This window comes from Capricornis sumatraensis, chromosome 4 (assembly GCF_032405125.1).
Source record: "Capricornis sumatraensis isolate serow.1 chromosome 4, serow.2, whole genome shotgun sequence".
NCBI lineage: Eukaryota > Metazoa > Chordata > Mammalia > Artiodactyla > Bovidae > Capricornis > Capricornis sumatraensis.
This window is the reverse complement of record NC_091072.1, coordinates 46,498,361-46,514,261: the sequence shown is the minus strand read 5'-3', so window position 1 is coordinate 46,514,261 and position 15,901 is coordinate 46,498,361. Positions and strand designations below refer to the sequence as shown.

The following is a 15,901-nucleotide window of genomic DNA, read 5'->3' as shown; positions in this document are numbered from 1 at the left end:
TTTCCCTTACAACCAGAAAAAAAAAAATAAATGGGGAAATGAAAGGCTAAATCAGGAAAACTAGAATCTCATGACATCTTCTTAGTATGTTTTTGGCTTATTTCTCTAATTTATGCTGCATCTATAGCGCATGATGTGAAATCCTTGGAGTCTTAACATTAACTACAGAAGAGTTTGTGAAAACAAAATAAAAATGTGGAGCCAGCTACAGGAGCACTGAGGTCAGCCTGTAACAAGCATTTTTAATTTTCTGCACACTACATCAGTGCATACATAATCCATCGTCATGATCGTGGTTTACCAAACCATGATTATGGTTTACTCTGGTTTACCAAAGTAGACTGAAAGCACCCCTGAGAAAATCTGGTACACCATCCACATGGTTTTCACACAGACCTGGCATCCCAGTCTAGCACGAGGCAGGAACTGAAAGGTCTGCATCAACTCACCTAAAAATTCTAAGCTACATCTATCAGTGTGTCTTTGGTCCCTGGGCTTCTAGAATTGGGGTAGCCTCAGAGGAAAGAACCCCTGAGTTTCTTCCTCCTTGTTGCTTAGAACGCTGTCTGGCCCCATCCCTTATCTGGGAATCCTTCCAGAAACTCTGACCTTATACAGTTCCATCTGCTCATTCCCTATCTGCCTTTTCCTCTGGCTTCCTGCTCTCCTCGACCAAGGAATGAGCCTAGATGCTGCTTCTGCAGCCTTTGCTAGTTAGCTTTCCGTTTGCAGCTCCATGTTGGCTAACAGACAAAGAGGAAGGGTAAAATGTACCTGAAGCTGAGATGTTGGTAACATTTGAATTATGGACTTGCTCAGGGTAATTTTTCTCTTTCTGTTTCTAAGGCCTCAAAATTCATTAGGTGGAGATCTCAAAATGCAGAAGACCCTGAGCACATCACCAGTGAGGAGAAGAGGGCAACGACACATGTCTTCTGCCTAGTGGTTTTTTTCTTTTTTGTGGCCAAGCCATACGGCACGTGGGATCTTAGTTCCCCTACCAGGAATCGAACCTGCTCCCCTGTATTGGAAGCGTGTAGTCTGAACTGCTGGACCACCGGGGAAGCCCCTGCCTGTGTTTTAAATGCAAAGCCAATTTAGAGTTGGACTGGATGACCCCTGGGGACCCTTCAGAATTCAAAGGTAGCTAATTGCTTCTTGAAACTTAAGGAACTAGAATTTGTTTTCCTCAGCGCACTCACCAGATGAGGATCTGTAACATATTCCCTAGAGACTTATCAAATAAATATCCTACCTATTATTAAAAAAACAAAAACTGCGCCCTGAAAGAACTCCTGTAAAAGAGAGAATTGCAGAGTCTTGGCCACTAATGCCTTTTAAACAGAAACAAATAATAATACTAAGACTAACACCTCCCAAATTGAAGGGTACCTTTCATCAAAGCTGACGTTCATGAATTCAAGTTTTACATACCACTAATTATATGTAATTATTTATAAATATTTTATTTGAATATAATTACACATAATCATTAACTGAAAACCAAAACAAGAATGATAGATCGGGCCTCTTCCCTAAAAGAAAAGCAGAGTCATTTACACACACATAGTCATTAAGCAGAAGAGGGTCTGAGTGACAGTGTGAAGTCCAAACGCAGCCAGGGGATGAGCTAGCAGCGAGGCGCTTTGGAATATGAGATAGGTCGCCCAATGCTGCCATCTTCAGATCACGACTGGTAGGACACCATTCTGGCAAATGTTCTGGCCTCAAACAAAGAGCTGCAGTGAGAGCCGGAAGGAGCAAAGTCCACTGACACTGAACACATCGGCAAAACCCACCTGATCCTACACGCACGTGTGTGCTCATGCTCGGCCATGCCTGACTCTTTGTGACCCCACGGACTGCAGCCCACCAGGCTCCTCTGCTCGTGGGATCCTCCAGGCAAGGATACTGGAGTGGGTTTCCAATTCCTCCTCCAGGGGACCTTCCCAACCCAGGGACCAAACTCATGCTTCCCTGTGTTTCCTGCATTGGCAAATGGGTTCCTTACCACCAAGCCGCCTGGAGAGCCCTGATCCCACATGATGATTTACAAAAGGACACGCTGCAATAGCCTTCTTATGTTTGGTGTTAGACATCTGAAGCTCTCGCTAAGGCACATGCTCCAATTAAAGAGTCCACATCTGTGCAAGCTCGATCGTTTCTGACTCTTTGTGACCCCATGGACTGTAGCCCACCAGGCTCCTCTGTCCATGGAATTTTCCAAGCAAGAATACTGGAGTGTGTTGCCATTTCCTGCTTTAGGGGATTAAAGAGATGTACACCTTTTTCAACAGGTTTCCCAGGTGGTGCAGTGGTAAAGAATCTGCCTGCTGATTCAGGAGACCCTAGAGACACAGGTTGAAGAGACATTTCCTGGGTCAAGAAGATCCCCTGGAGGAGGAAATGGCAACCCATTCTGGTATTCTTGCCTGGAAAATTCCATGGACAGAGGAGCCTGGCATGCTACAGTCCATGGAGTCACAAAGAGTCAGACATGACTACATGACTGGGCATGCATGCACACGTTTCTCTCTTGATGAAAAAGAAATTTATTGTTCTGATCTTTCTCTGGAAGAGTTCTTTTGCCTCCTACTTTCCCATCTCTCTGCATCCTTTGAAATAATTATATAACCTCTTCCTGAGACTCAGTCTGCATTCTTAGATTTAAATGGTGCACAAAGTCATAGAAAGATGCCCAAATATCCTACTTCTTTCGTTTTGTTCAGGAAATTTGTTATACACATCATTTAATAAATGCTTGAGAGGGCTTCCCTGGTAGCTCAATGGTGAAGACCTTGCCAATGCACAGGACACAGGTTCGATCCCTGGTCCAGGAAGATCCCACATGCTGAGCAACTAAGCCCACGCACCACAACTACTGAGCCTGTACTCTGAAGCCCAGGGAGCCACAACTACTGAACCCCAAGCACCTAGAGCCCATGCCGCAACAAGAAAAGTCACCACAGTGAGAACATGTGCACTGCAACTAGCGAAAAGTCTATGCTGGAAGGAAGACTTAGCACAGCCGAAAAATTGTTAAATAAATGCCCAAGTGAATGATGTTCATTCTCTACCACCTCCACTAAAACTCGGGGGCTTTTATTGAGCTGGTAGCACATACTTCTAAGTAATCGCATACACCATTTCACACCTGGATCCAGCATCCACATATACAGCACAGACAAGAAACAAGAGGCAAGCAAGGAAGTTCTAAAACAGCCCTAACTGAGATGTGCTAAACATAACAGAAAGTTATGTGCTACATTTGATTTGCTTTACATGTCAAAGAATGCCTCAGGCCCTCACTCAGATGCCATTTATCCATATCTAGTACACAGTTCAAATAAACTTCAGATATGTAGCTTCTAAGTCCACACCCTGACATGAGAGGGGAACAAGAAGAACATACAAAATGCAGATCTGACACAGAACACAATATTTGGTGCTTGGATAAACAACCCTAAACACTTTCGTAATCGAAGTTTCACCTAACAGCAGAGTTCAATCATGACAGTAACAGCAGGAGAAGAGAGTGGAATGAACTGAGACAGCAGCATTAGAACATGTACATCCCCATGTGTAAAGCAGATAGCCAAGAGGAAGCTGCTGCGTAACACGGGGAGCGCAACACGTGCTCTGTGACAGCGTGGGGGGAGGTGGGGCGGGGGGGGGGGGGAGGCTCAAGAGGGAGAGGATATGTGTACCCTTATGGCTGATCCACGTTGCTGTATGGCAGAAGCCAACACAACATTGTAAAGCAATTATCCTCCAATTAAAGATAAATTTTTTTAAAAGAAAAAGATAATAGGGAAACTTAGCCAGTGGACCTCCAGTTTAACAACGTGTCCACGCATACGTCATCTTGCTACAAATCTGCTACCTTACTACTAACTGAATAGAGTAGCTATTATTATTTCCACGGTACAGAGGGGAAAGCTGAGTCTCAGTGATCCAGGAGTCTTCCCAGATTCCTGAACCCACGGCTGGCAGAGCTAGGAGTCACGCTCCTGCTTCCTAACTTCAGATCCCACATTCTTTCCTCATCAACAAGTGCACCCACAGATGCAGGGCCACTACCAGTCTGCCACACTAGCATAGCAGTCCTTGTTGAAATATTGAGACACGTCCAGAACAGGCATAAACATCTGTGAACACTCTCCAAATGCCCCCCGCCAGCCATGCTGCCCCAGCCCTCTTTCAAGCTCTGACCCCCCACCCTTCCCCTCACTACCACTTCTTCATGATCTGGAAACTAAGGTCTCAATACCTATGAAGCTTGAACCTACTGTACCCTGATCCCACACAAGTCTAATGAGCATCATTCTCTTTGGTACCTACGTCATCACAAAAAGATCAGTCCCAGAAAGGAAGGCCACACAAAGATGCTCTTATACCGGGGGTCCACACCTCAGTAAGTGCCGATGAAAATGCAGAAAAAGAGCCCTGTGTTTCACAGCCTCCCTTTCTCTAACATCTTTCCATCGAACAACTAGCACGTCAAAGAAGACATTTCAAAAACTGCTGAAAAAGTGAAAAGGATCCAGGTCCCAGTCACTCCTCTGCCACTTGTTGCCAGCTGCTAGAGTTTGGATTTTAACCACATTGAATTTCAGTCTACAAGCAGCAAGTACCTTCACACCTATACCCCAAATTCCCTTAATCTTGAATAAATTGCAAATAATAATAGTATTGGGACAGGAATGAGGTTTGATAGATAAGGGGGAAGTTTTGAGATGGACATACGAAGGCAATACAAATCCACACGGGGGAACAAAACCAGAAGTGGAGGCTGCCCTGCTGAAGCCATACAGGTCATCTGTCAAATGTCAGAAGGTAGAAAACTCCCCAGACATCCATTTTTATTGCAGTTTCTTTGACCACTTAAACTGTCAACACTCCAAGAGTCACATATAAAGTCAAATCACACTAGGGTGCAATGATTATTACCCCCAGGCTTTGTTTCCAGAGCAAGTGTTCCTGGCTGGGCACAATCTCTGGAACTGAGCTTCAGAAAAGCAAAAAGTGGGGGAAGTGGAGGTTTGCCATCTTCATTAGCTGACCCTGGGCTACTCCTGTGTGAAACAAAAGCGTAAGAAATGCTAGACACTTAGAGCTGGAAGACACTGGTCTTTTGCAGTCCCAGGCTACAGCCACTCTGTAACCACAAGCCATCCGCACCCCATCTCAAAGCCTCCCGGTGGTAAAAGGAGTGTTTCGGCAAAAGTCTTCCACCCTGTGTTCACAGATTTGGGGGCCAGCTGCTGTCTAGATTCTAGTATCATCATCCAGATGACTGCAGGATTATAACCACTCTTAGATCTCCACACTCATATTTTACCACAAGCCCCTAAATGAAAACTTCTATAGCAGATCATAACTTAATACATTTTTTAAATTTATATTTGCCCAGTTCTACTGTGTCAAGCTCTACTGGAGATTACAAAAGTAGTTAAAGATATGGTCTCGAGAAAGGTACAACACAAACAGGTAGACAAGACCTATAATAAAAACAACAACAATAATAATAAAGTTCTGCTGTTTTAATGCCATCACAAATTTCTGTCTTGAAACTGCAGCGTGGCTTATCTGTCTCAGAAGATGAGGAACATGAAGCTTCTGCTGGACTTTGAAGGATAAATGGGATCTCAGACGAGCTTCAGGAAAAGAGGAAGCTGCTGGAAAGAGCAACTAACATCAAGGGCCTGGGGGCTGGTGATATTTGGGAACCCAAAATGTGAATAACAGGAAGTTGAAGGTAAATCAGGTGATGGAAAGGATCGGCTCACAGGCTCCACTGGAGTGGTAGAGACTGCCTCTTTTGCCAGTGGTTCTCCTCAAACCAAGACAGACAAAAAGAAGTTGAGAAAAAGAGGAAGGTTGGGGTTTGAGTTTCATCTTGTCAGCTAGAAAACAGTGACCCTGAATTGTGAAAACAGCATACTCTGTCTTAGGTTAACAGCAGCCACAGAATGAATTAAAATGTAAACCCTAAGCTCTGAGGAAACATTATGGCAAACCTTGTGGAAAATTGATCATCAAATATAAGAGGCACATCCATAGGGAGGATTAAAAAAACATCAGCAGAAAACAACTTCTATTGAAAAACTACATCGACATAGGCGATTTTCAAGCAGCTCTGTTTGCGGCAAGATTTTTCTGTCTGTTTAACTACCCTTGCCTCTGTCTCTTGGGTTGCTTATAAGAACAAATGGATGCTTTGTTTAAGTGCCCTCTGACCGTTTCAATTTTATGGCCCCTTGTTCAGCTTATCTGAGAGCATTTTCAACTTCAAATACCACGTGACTTGGTATCGTTTTACATTTACAAGTTTTTATATCAGGCTTTAATGGTATTTTTTAATTAGAAAAAGAAAAAAAAATCTCTCATCCCCTGCCTCCTGCTCATGGACTAACAGGAATGAGAACCATTCACCCAACATCTGGGCCACCTGAGCCACTGGTCCACGCCTAAACTCCAACAGGATCCACTCCACAGCCTCCACCCCCCAGGGCTCAGTATCAGGTCACAAGGGCCATGTGTTTCAAATCAGCACTGTCCCCACCAGCCTAGCATACAGGTCATACTTCATATGGCATAAAAGACCCTTGGGACTTCTCTGCTGGTCCAGTGGTTAAGGGGTCAGTGCAGGGGACACAGGTTTAATCCCGGTCTGGAAACTAAGATCCCACATGCCCTGGGGCAACTAAGCCCACGCATGTGCCACAAATACACCATCCAGGCCCCAGAGCCCACCACCATCAACTACTGGCCCTCAAATAGCAACTACTGAAGTCTGAGCGCCCCAGAATCCACGCTCTGCAATAGGAGAAGCCACCACGATGAGCAGTCCACATGCCATTAGCAGAGAAAGCCCACCCAGCAAGATCCAGCACAGCCCAAAACAAATAAAGACAGAAGAAAAGACCCTCAAGGACTTAGGGCCCTGCCTCATGCAGCCTCATCGGCAGCCTGCCCTCACTCCCTGCCGCCCACCCTGCTACCACTCTGGGCCCCAAAACTATTTGCAGCTGTGTGGATGGATGTGCTCTTTCCAGCTTGCCACCTAAGCCTTAGAAGACCGCCCTCCCACTGCCAGGGATGCTCTCGTCATGTTCAGCCCCTCTGCCTACTTCCTGCTGGTCTGCCCGAAGGAGATGCGCTTACAGAGTCAGACAGAAACTTCCAGTCTTCCTGCAGCTCCCTCCTCCAGACTCAGGGCAAGGCTAGTCTGCCTTGTGTTTGCCGTTGCTGCCGTTTCACGGCTGGTCTCCTGCCCCCCACCTGACATGTAGCGGGTGCCTGGCAAATACTGAAGGCAGGGAGGAAAAGTGAATGGAGAAGAATTTCCCAGCAGGCTAAGCCGACAGGGTCCACACCAATCTCCCAGATCAGTAAGTACTCCCCTCAGCACCCTTTCCAACATTACAGACTCTGAAAAGATGAAAATCCCACGACTGTAGCCACCGAGTCATTTTTAACCTATACCTTCAGAAATGCATCAGCCCCTTGACCTCTCTCTATACCTCATTCACCAAAAGCCGAGGGTCCCCCGAGCCAGTGAGGAAGGAGGGGGCCTTCGGGACCCGGCATGCAGGCTGATTGGCAGGTGTCTCCTTCTGGAAGCTGAACAGTCCTGTGGCTACGTGGCTTCTGGCCTCCGTCATGACTAGAAACAATTCACTGATTCTGACATCTGAGAGGAAAGCTTTTCAGTTTGCTGTTTCTAAGACTGTGGCCAACTGGAAAGAAGCCAAGAAAAACACTGACTGTGCTTGGTCCGAGTATGGAGGGGTTTGTGCTCAATCCAGCCCCTGAAGTACCCTGAGCACCCGCGAGGAACGTCTGTCAGCACCCCTGCCTGGACCTTCATTGACCAGCTGATAACACACGAGATCAGACAGACACTATTTTCTTCTGGAAATAAACTTGTGAGATGATCATCCGTCCAATTCTGTTTCACAAAATTCTGTAGCACTTTGAAAGGGGCATGAGGAATACACATAGGCTCCTTTTCAGTGTCTTCTGAACCTTCAGGGCTTTGGGTTCACAAATGAAAAGCTGGTCTTACATTCAGTATTACTGCTTGGACCCTAGATTACTGCGTGAGCCTCAGTGAACCATCTCCAAAACAAAGTGATCCACAGAGTTTGGCTCTCTTCTTTTAGGGCAATTCCATCTTTTTTCCAAATGACCCTTTTTGAACTTACTATATCACTGTGCGTCCATGCTCAGTGGCTCACTCATATCCGACTCCTTGTGACCCCACGGGGCAGAGCCTGCCAGGCTTCTCTGTCCATGGGATTTCCCAGGCAAGAATACTGGAGTGGGTTGTCATTTCCTTCTCCAGGGGATCTTCCCGACCCAGGGATCGAACTAGCGTCTCTTACGTCTCCTGCACTGGCAGGCATATTCTTCACCACTGAGCCACCTGGGAAGCACTGCTATATAACTAGCCACCTTGAAACGGCTAAACGTCACTCTGAGTTTAGCCACGACACACCCACCATTTCATACCAGGTGGAGGATCAACACTCCATTTATGTGTGTACTTAATCTACTGTGCACGGAAGACCTACTTAAGCAAAAGCTATAGGTTTGGAAGTGCCGAAGAACTGACTTTTATAACCTAAGCAATTCTGAGCTCCTTGAAGGAGAAGAAAACTGATGAGCACATTTTCAGCCACACATCCTTCTGCATGCCCAAGAACGTTCTGCCTCAGATCACACATTCTCCCAAGATGTGGCGATTCTAAGATAGGCTCTCAGATGCTTGTAGGAGAATAAGCTTTTTACTGCCTCCCAAGTAAGCCGAGGGTAATCACCACCACCTTTAAAGGGTCATTTTATTTTTATCCCTGTGTTATGAAAAGCAACACCCTCCCAGACATCACGACTAGAGAGCTGGCATTTTCTCACCTATTTCTTTCCAGGCAAGGCCAAGGATCTTGGGAAATGATTATGTGTCTGAAAACTGAAGAGAAAAGTACATTGAGTGGAGAGAGCCATTTTCACTGCCCCGTTGCACCGAGCTGTCCTCTATATTAAGTTTTTATTAATGAAGTCATGTTTCTTTTCCAGTCACTAACCAAGACCATGATCATCATCATCTCTCACACTCAGAGTCGACACTAACCATCTCTATGTGCAAATGGGGTTGAAAAGATTTACCTATGAATTGGGGTCCCTGCCACAATGAAGGTCTATAGGTAACTGAACCTCTAAGAAGAATTTCAGCTTAGTTGAGCTCCCCTACCTCTAATAACAATCACTGCCACCCTTGTGGCTCAGATGGTAAAGCGTCTGCCTACAATGCAGAAGACCCAGGTTCGAGCCCTGGGTCGGGAAGTTCCCCTGGAGAAGGAAATGGCAACCCATTCCAGTATTCTTGCCTGGAAAATCCCATAGATGGAGGAGCCCAGTAGGCTACAGTCCATGTGATCGCAAAGAGTCGGACACGACTGAGTGACTTCAATTCACTTCACTTCACACCCTACCACCATACTAAACGCATTACATGGCACTAAACGCATTACACGGCGCTCACCGCAACCCTCAGAGGCAGGCAATGTGACAGTAACGTGACAGGGTGGTTTGAGGGTTTAACTTTGGAGCGAAAGGCCAAAGTTCAAAGGCAGGCACTGCCATTTCCTTGACTTTAGGAAAGTTATGTAGCCTGTCTGAGTCTTAGGTTTCTTGTCTGTAAAATGGAGAAAAATAAATGAATAACATTTACTGAACTCTTACTATGTACCAGTGCTAATTCACGAAGGACGGATGCTGAAACTGAAGCTCCAATACTTTGGCCACCTGATGCAAACAGCTGACTCACTGGAAAAGACCCTAATGCTGGGCAAGATTGAAGGTAGGAGGAGAAGGGGACGACAGAGGATGAGATGGTTGGATGGCATCATCAACTCAACGGACACGAGTTTGAGCAAACTCTGGGAGATGGTGAAGGACACGGAAGCCTGGCGTGCTGCAGTTCATCCATGGGGTTACAGAGTCGGGCACGACTGAGTGACTGAACTGAACAACCACCAGAGCTAAATCCCCCCATTTTAAAGATGGGAAACAGGTGGCATTACTTGGGCGAGGTCAGGGGTGACAGAACTGGCTGGATGAGTTGTGCCTGACGCCCACTGTCCGTGCTGTTTGTACTACACCATACCGCTCGCCTCTGTTCCTGGTGGCGGCAGGCCCTAGAGGTGATGTGTACATCACCCTGGTGGCACTTGAGCTTGGTGGGTTCCTGGAAAGATGGATGCCCATCCAGCTTGCCTACAGATATCCTGGCCTGGCTTGCACTGGGTCTCATGTCAGTTAAGGGGCGCATCACAGACATATCAGGAGCCAGTAGCAGCACACGCTAGAAACTGGCCATGTCAGGAAGCCCAGGCTTTCGAATCTTGCCAAGGAACAAAAGCACTACAGCTAAGCTCAGGAGAGCCGAGACTACGACAAGACAGGCTGCGCTGGAAATAAAATATATCACGTTTATGTTAAAAAATCATATTACAAAGCCCCAAACCAAATACTACATTGTATTGCTTTAAACTACAGCAATCTATTTACACTGGATATAGATGCGTTATTTCATGGGCACAAAATAGATCTGCTAAAGGATCATCGAAAAAGCACAAGAGTTCCAGAAAAACATCTATTTCTGCTTTATTGACTATGCCAAAGCCTTTGAATGTGTGGATCACAATAAACTGTGGGAAGTTCTGAAAGAGATGGGAATACCAAACCACCTGACCTGCCTCTTGAGAAACCTATATGCAGGTCAGGAAGCAATAGTTAGAACTGGACATGGAACAACAGATTGGTTCCAAATAGGAAAAGGAGTACGTCAAGGCTGTATATTGTCACTCTGCTTATTTAACTTATATGCACAGTACATCATGAGAAACGCTGGGCTGAAAGAAGTACAAGCTGGAATCAAGATTGCCAGGAGAAATATCTATAACCTCAGATAGGCAGATGACACCACCTTAAGGCAGAAAGTGAAGAGGAACTAAAAAGCCTCTTGATGAAAGTGAAAGAGGAGAGTGAAAAAGTTGGCTTAAAACTCAACATTCAGAAAACGAAGATCATGGCATCTGGTCCCATCACTTCATGGGAAATAGATGGGGAAACAGTGGAAACAGTGTCAAACTTTATTTCTGGGGGCTCCAAAATCACTGCAGATGGTGACTGCAGCCATGAAATTAAAAGACGCTTACTCCTTCGATGGAAAGTTATGACCAACCTAGATAGCATATTCAAAAGCAGAGACATTACTTTGCCAACAAAGGTCCGTCTAGTCAAGGCTATGGTTTTTCCAGTGGTCATGTATAGATGTGAGAGTTGGACTGTGAAGAAAGCTGAGCACCGAAGAATTGATGCTTTTGAACTGTGGTGTTGGAGAAGACTCTTGAGAGTCCCTTGGACTGCAAGGAGATCCAAACAGTTTATCCTAAAGGAGATCAGTCCTGGGTGTTCATTGGAAGGACTGACGCTGAGGCTGAAACTTCAATACTTTGGCCACCTCATACAAAGAGTTGACTCATTGGAAAAGACCCTGATGCTGGGAGGGATTGGGGGCAGGAGGAGAAGGGGACGACGGAGAATGAGATGGCTGGATGGCATCACCAACACAAAGCACATGAGTTTGGGTGAACTCCAGGAGTTGGTGATGGACAGGGAGGCCTGGCCTGCTGCGATTCATGGGGTTGCAAAGAATCAGACACGACTGAGTAACTGAACTGAACTGAATGAGAATTCATGAGACAGTAAAAAAGTGTGACCTGAAATACTTTGATGCCTCATGACAAGCTATTAAATGAAACTTATCCTCTGGCTCTGGCTACCAAGAGAACTGGCATGTTTGCTGCTGCCTAGAATATCAATCCTTCTCTTCTCTCTCCATTCCCCTGACCAATAAAGGATGGACAGGCAGGTGACTGGAAATGAAATTTCATTTCTCAACTCAGGATCATGTACCCCATCTAATGGGGACAGCAACTCAAGTACGGCCACATGCATCCTTGGATAAAGACAGTCCGACAGCCAGAGGCACTGGTCTTTTCAAGAGCAGCTGGCAATCTGGATTTCCATGTGATGGCCTCTGAAGTGGAAACACAGGGCATTTTTTAAAGCTTCATCAAGGTGTGGACTATATTTTTTCCCACTGACATTAACCAGAAGACTCTGACTTGTAACCCCATTAGAGAGGAGCATGATTTAACCCTGTATGCGAGACAGCAAAAGAGACACAGATGTATAGAACAGTCTTTTGGACTCTGTGGGAGAGGGAGAGGGTGGGATGATTTGGGAGAATGGCATTGAAACATGTATAATATCTATATATGAAACAAGTCACCAACCCAGGTTCAATGCATGATACTGGATGCTTGGGGCTGGTGCACTGGGATGACCCAGAGGGATGGTACGGGGAGGGAGGAGGGAGGGGGGTTCAGGATGGGGAGCACGTGTACACCCATGGTGGATTCCTGTTGATGTATGGCAAAACCAATACAATATTGTAAAGTAATTAACCTCCAATTAAAATAAATAAATTTATTTTTTAAAAAATAAACAGCCCGAATCCCACTTCCGTACCCATAACTTGCCTCCAGGACACCAGGCACATGGCCCTGCTGTCTCAGCCGGTCCCACCTTGCCTTGACATCTAAACTCTTGAGAAGTGGGCTGGCACACCAGATCAGGACACAGAAAGCCCAGTAGCTCAGCCTCTGCCATTACTGTGATGCATGATCTTGGAAGAGTCATTTCCCTTCTCTCAGTCTCATCTACAAATGGGGACTCCTTTCCTTGCCAAATTGTTATTAGGCACCAATTGTATTTATAGCAACATGTGAATACCAGGAAGTGTGCCAGCAGGTAATAACATGAGTCCCATCTGTCTCAAAGTACTACTGAGACTCAAATGAATAAATACATGTCAAATGCTAAATCAATGAAGAGTTTAAGTTTAGGTGAAGGTTCCCTGCTCTGAGGTTATTAAGACCATAGTCATATTCACATTGACTCATCCCCTGTCCCAGGACTCTGATTCTATAGAGAATCCCCTCTGGATAGGTGACAGCAGATTTAACTACAGCTCAACAGTTCCTGAAACCCAGTCTAAGGAGCTCTGCAATATGAAGATAGCCTGTTGAGAAGCAAAAGTTCCCTGGAGTATTAACATCTATTCTGTCAGTAAGCATATATCACAGCAAATTAAAAAATAACAATTAGACTGCTAAGAAAGTCTTCCTCAGAAAACCACTTCTGATCATCCATTCCACTTCCCGAACCTGATCCAAGCACCTTCCTTTCCGTATCTTTGCACTTGTTATATTCAAATCTTTATCTGTATCCCTCAGTAGACTGTAAGGCCCCAAGAAACAGGACCATGGCTGCCTGTTTTACAGTTGAATTCCTGATGCTTGACATGTAGTAGAGGACCAATCACTGAAAGAATATGTGAATGGGCCAATTGATTCCATCAGAGCTAGGGAAAAGATGCAGTAGGAATCCAGCAAGGTCATCCCTTTACTAAACATCTTTGCAAAGAAGCAGAGTCCAGTCCCCCTTTCCTAGCCAGTTACAGCCTTGACTTTTATCTTGGAGACACTCTTCTTAATTAGAGTTGAGGGAGGAAAAGGTGAACAGCCCCCAAAAAAGTGTTTGTGAGAGCTAAACATTTAAACGTTTCTAAAGTATGTCATTTAAGGGCATCTCCCCTGGTTCTATTACAGAGAACTTTCAAGCCTTGCTTTTTCTTTGTTCAGTCACTCAGTGGTGTCCCACTCCACAGCCCTATGGACTGCACCACACCAGGCCTCCCTGTCCTTCACCATCTCCCAGAGCTTGCTCAAACTCCTGTCCATTGAGTCAGTGATGCCATCCAACCATCTCATCCTCCGTCGTCCCCTTCTCCTCCTGTCTTCAGTCTTTCCCAGCATCAGGCTCTTTTCTAATGAGTCTTGCTAGTTAGACACTACATAGGCTCTCTGTGTATAAGTATGGAGACACATCCAAAATGCATCAAAACTAGAACAAACACCTTTTGGAATTCTTCCAATGGCACACTTTTCTGTTAATACAGCCATCTTACAGCCAAACTGCAAACACCTGGCTTAAATTCTCAGGAACGTGAACTCAAGGAGGGAGCAATCAAGATTAGAAACCCCAAATTTATTGCTTTCTTGAGTTATTAAGAAAGCAATAAATTGGATGCAATCTCAAACAAGACAGAATGATCTCTGTTCATTTCCAAGGCAAATCATTCAATATCACAGTAATCCAAGTCTATGCCCCGACCAGTAATGCTGAAGAACCTGAAGGTGAACAGTTCTATGAAAACCTACAAGACCTTGGGGTCGGTGAAGGATCTCAAGATGGCTGGACGGAAACTTGCTCTAAAAACCATTGACTGGGTAGCTTTTGGGGAGATCATCCCTCAAAACCAGAAGGCCGTGGCTAACTCCTTGAAGTCCTGGAATGAGACCCTAACCTCCAGGTTGGCTACTCTGCCTGAGAAGCCACCTGCCATCGACTGGGCTTACTACAAGGCCAACGTGACAAAGGCTGGCTTGGTGGATGACTTTGAGAAGAAGTTTAATGCCCTGAAGGTTCCTATACCAGAGGATAAATATACTGCCCAGGTGGATGCTGAAGAAAAAGAAGATGTGAAAAGTTGTGCTGAGTTTTGACTCAATCAAAGACCAGGATTCAGGAATATGAGAAAGAGCTGGAGAAGATGAGGAACATAATTCCATTTGATCAGATGACCATTGAGGACTTGAATGAAGTCTTCCCAGAAACCAAATTAGACAAGAAGAAGTACCCCTACTGGCCTCACAGGCCAATTGAGAGCTTATCAGCTCGAGTCCAGGAGACAGCTCTGGCCCTGGAATTATAAACTCTGGACATTAAAAATAATTACATGGTAAAAAAAAAAAAAAAAGAAAACCTACAAGACCTTCTAGAACTAATGCCCAAAAAAGATTTCATTATAAGGGACTGGAATGCAAAAGTAGGAAGTCAAGAAACACCTAGAGTAACAGGCAAATTTGGCCTTGGAGAACAGAATGAAGCAGGGCAAAGGCTAACAAAATTTTGCCAAGAGAATGCACTGGACTCAGCAAACATCCTCTTCCAACAACACAAGAAAAGGCTCTACACATGGACATCACCAGATGGTCAACACTGAAATCAGACTGATTATATTCTTTGCAGCCAAAGATGGAGAAGCTCTATACAGTCAGCAAAAACAAGACCGGGAGCAGACTATGGCTCAGATCGTGAACTCGTTATTGCTAAATTCAGATTTAAATTGAAGAAAGTGGGGAAAACCACTAGACCATTCAGGTAAGATCTAAATCAAATCCCTTACAGTGGAAGTGACAAATAGATTCAAGGGATTAGATCTGATAGACAGAGTGCCTGAAGAACTATGGCCAGAGGTGTGACATTGTACAGGAGGCAATGATCAAGACCACCCCCAATAAAAGAAATGCAACAAGGCAAAATGGTTGTCTGAAGAGGCCTTACAAATAGCTGAGAAAAGAAAAGACATGGAAGGCAAAGGAGAAAAGAAAAGATATACCCATTTGAATGCAGAGTTCCAAAGAATAGCAAGGAAGGATAAGAAAGCCTTCCTTAGCTATCAATGCAGAGAAATAGAGGAAAACAATAGAATGGGAAAGACTAGAGATCTCTTCAAGAAAATTAGAGATACCAAGGGAATATTTCATGCAAAGATGGGCAGAAACTGTATGGACCTAACAGAAGCAGAAGATATTAAGAAGAGGTGGCAAGAATACACAGAACTATACAAAAAAGATCTTCATGACCCAGATAACCACAATGGTGTGATCACTCACCTAGAGCCAGTGAGCCTTAGGAAACA

General features: G+C 45.1%; 1 protein-coding gene and 1 pseudogene across 2 annotated transcripts in view; one reads left to right on the top strand and one right to left on the bottom strand.

Moving 5' to 3' along the window:
• Positions 1–15,901, bottom strand: part of TPH2 (tryptophan hydroxylase 2) — a 101,779-nt gene that overhangs the window by 17,560 nt on the left and 68,318 nt on the right. The gene's annotated exons all lie outside the window — the stretch shown is intronic.
• Positions 14,371–14,911, top strand: LOC138077960 (ATP synthase subunit d, mitochondrial pseudogene; annotated as a pseudogene).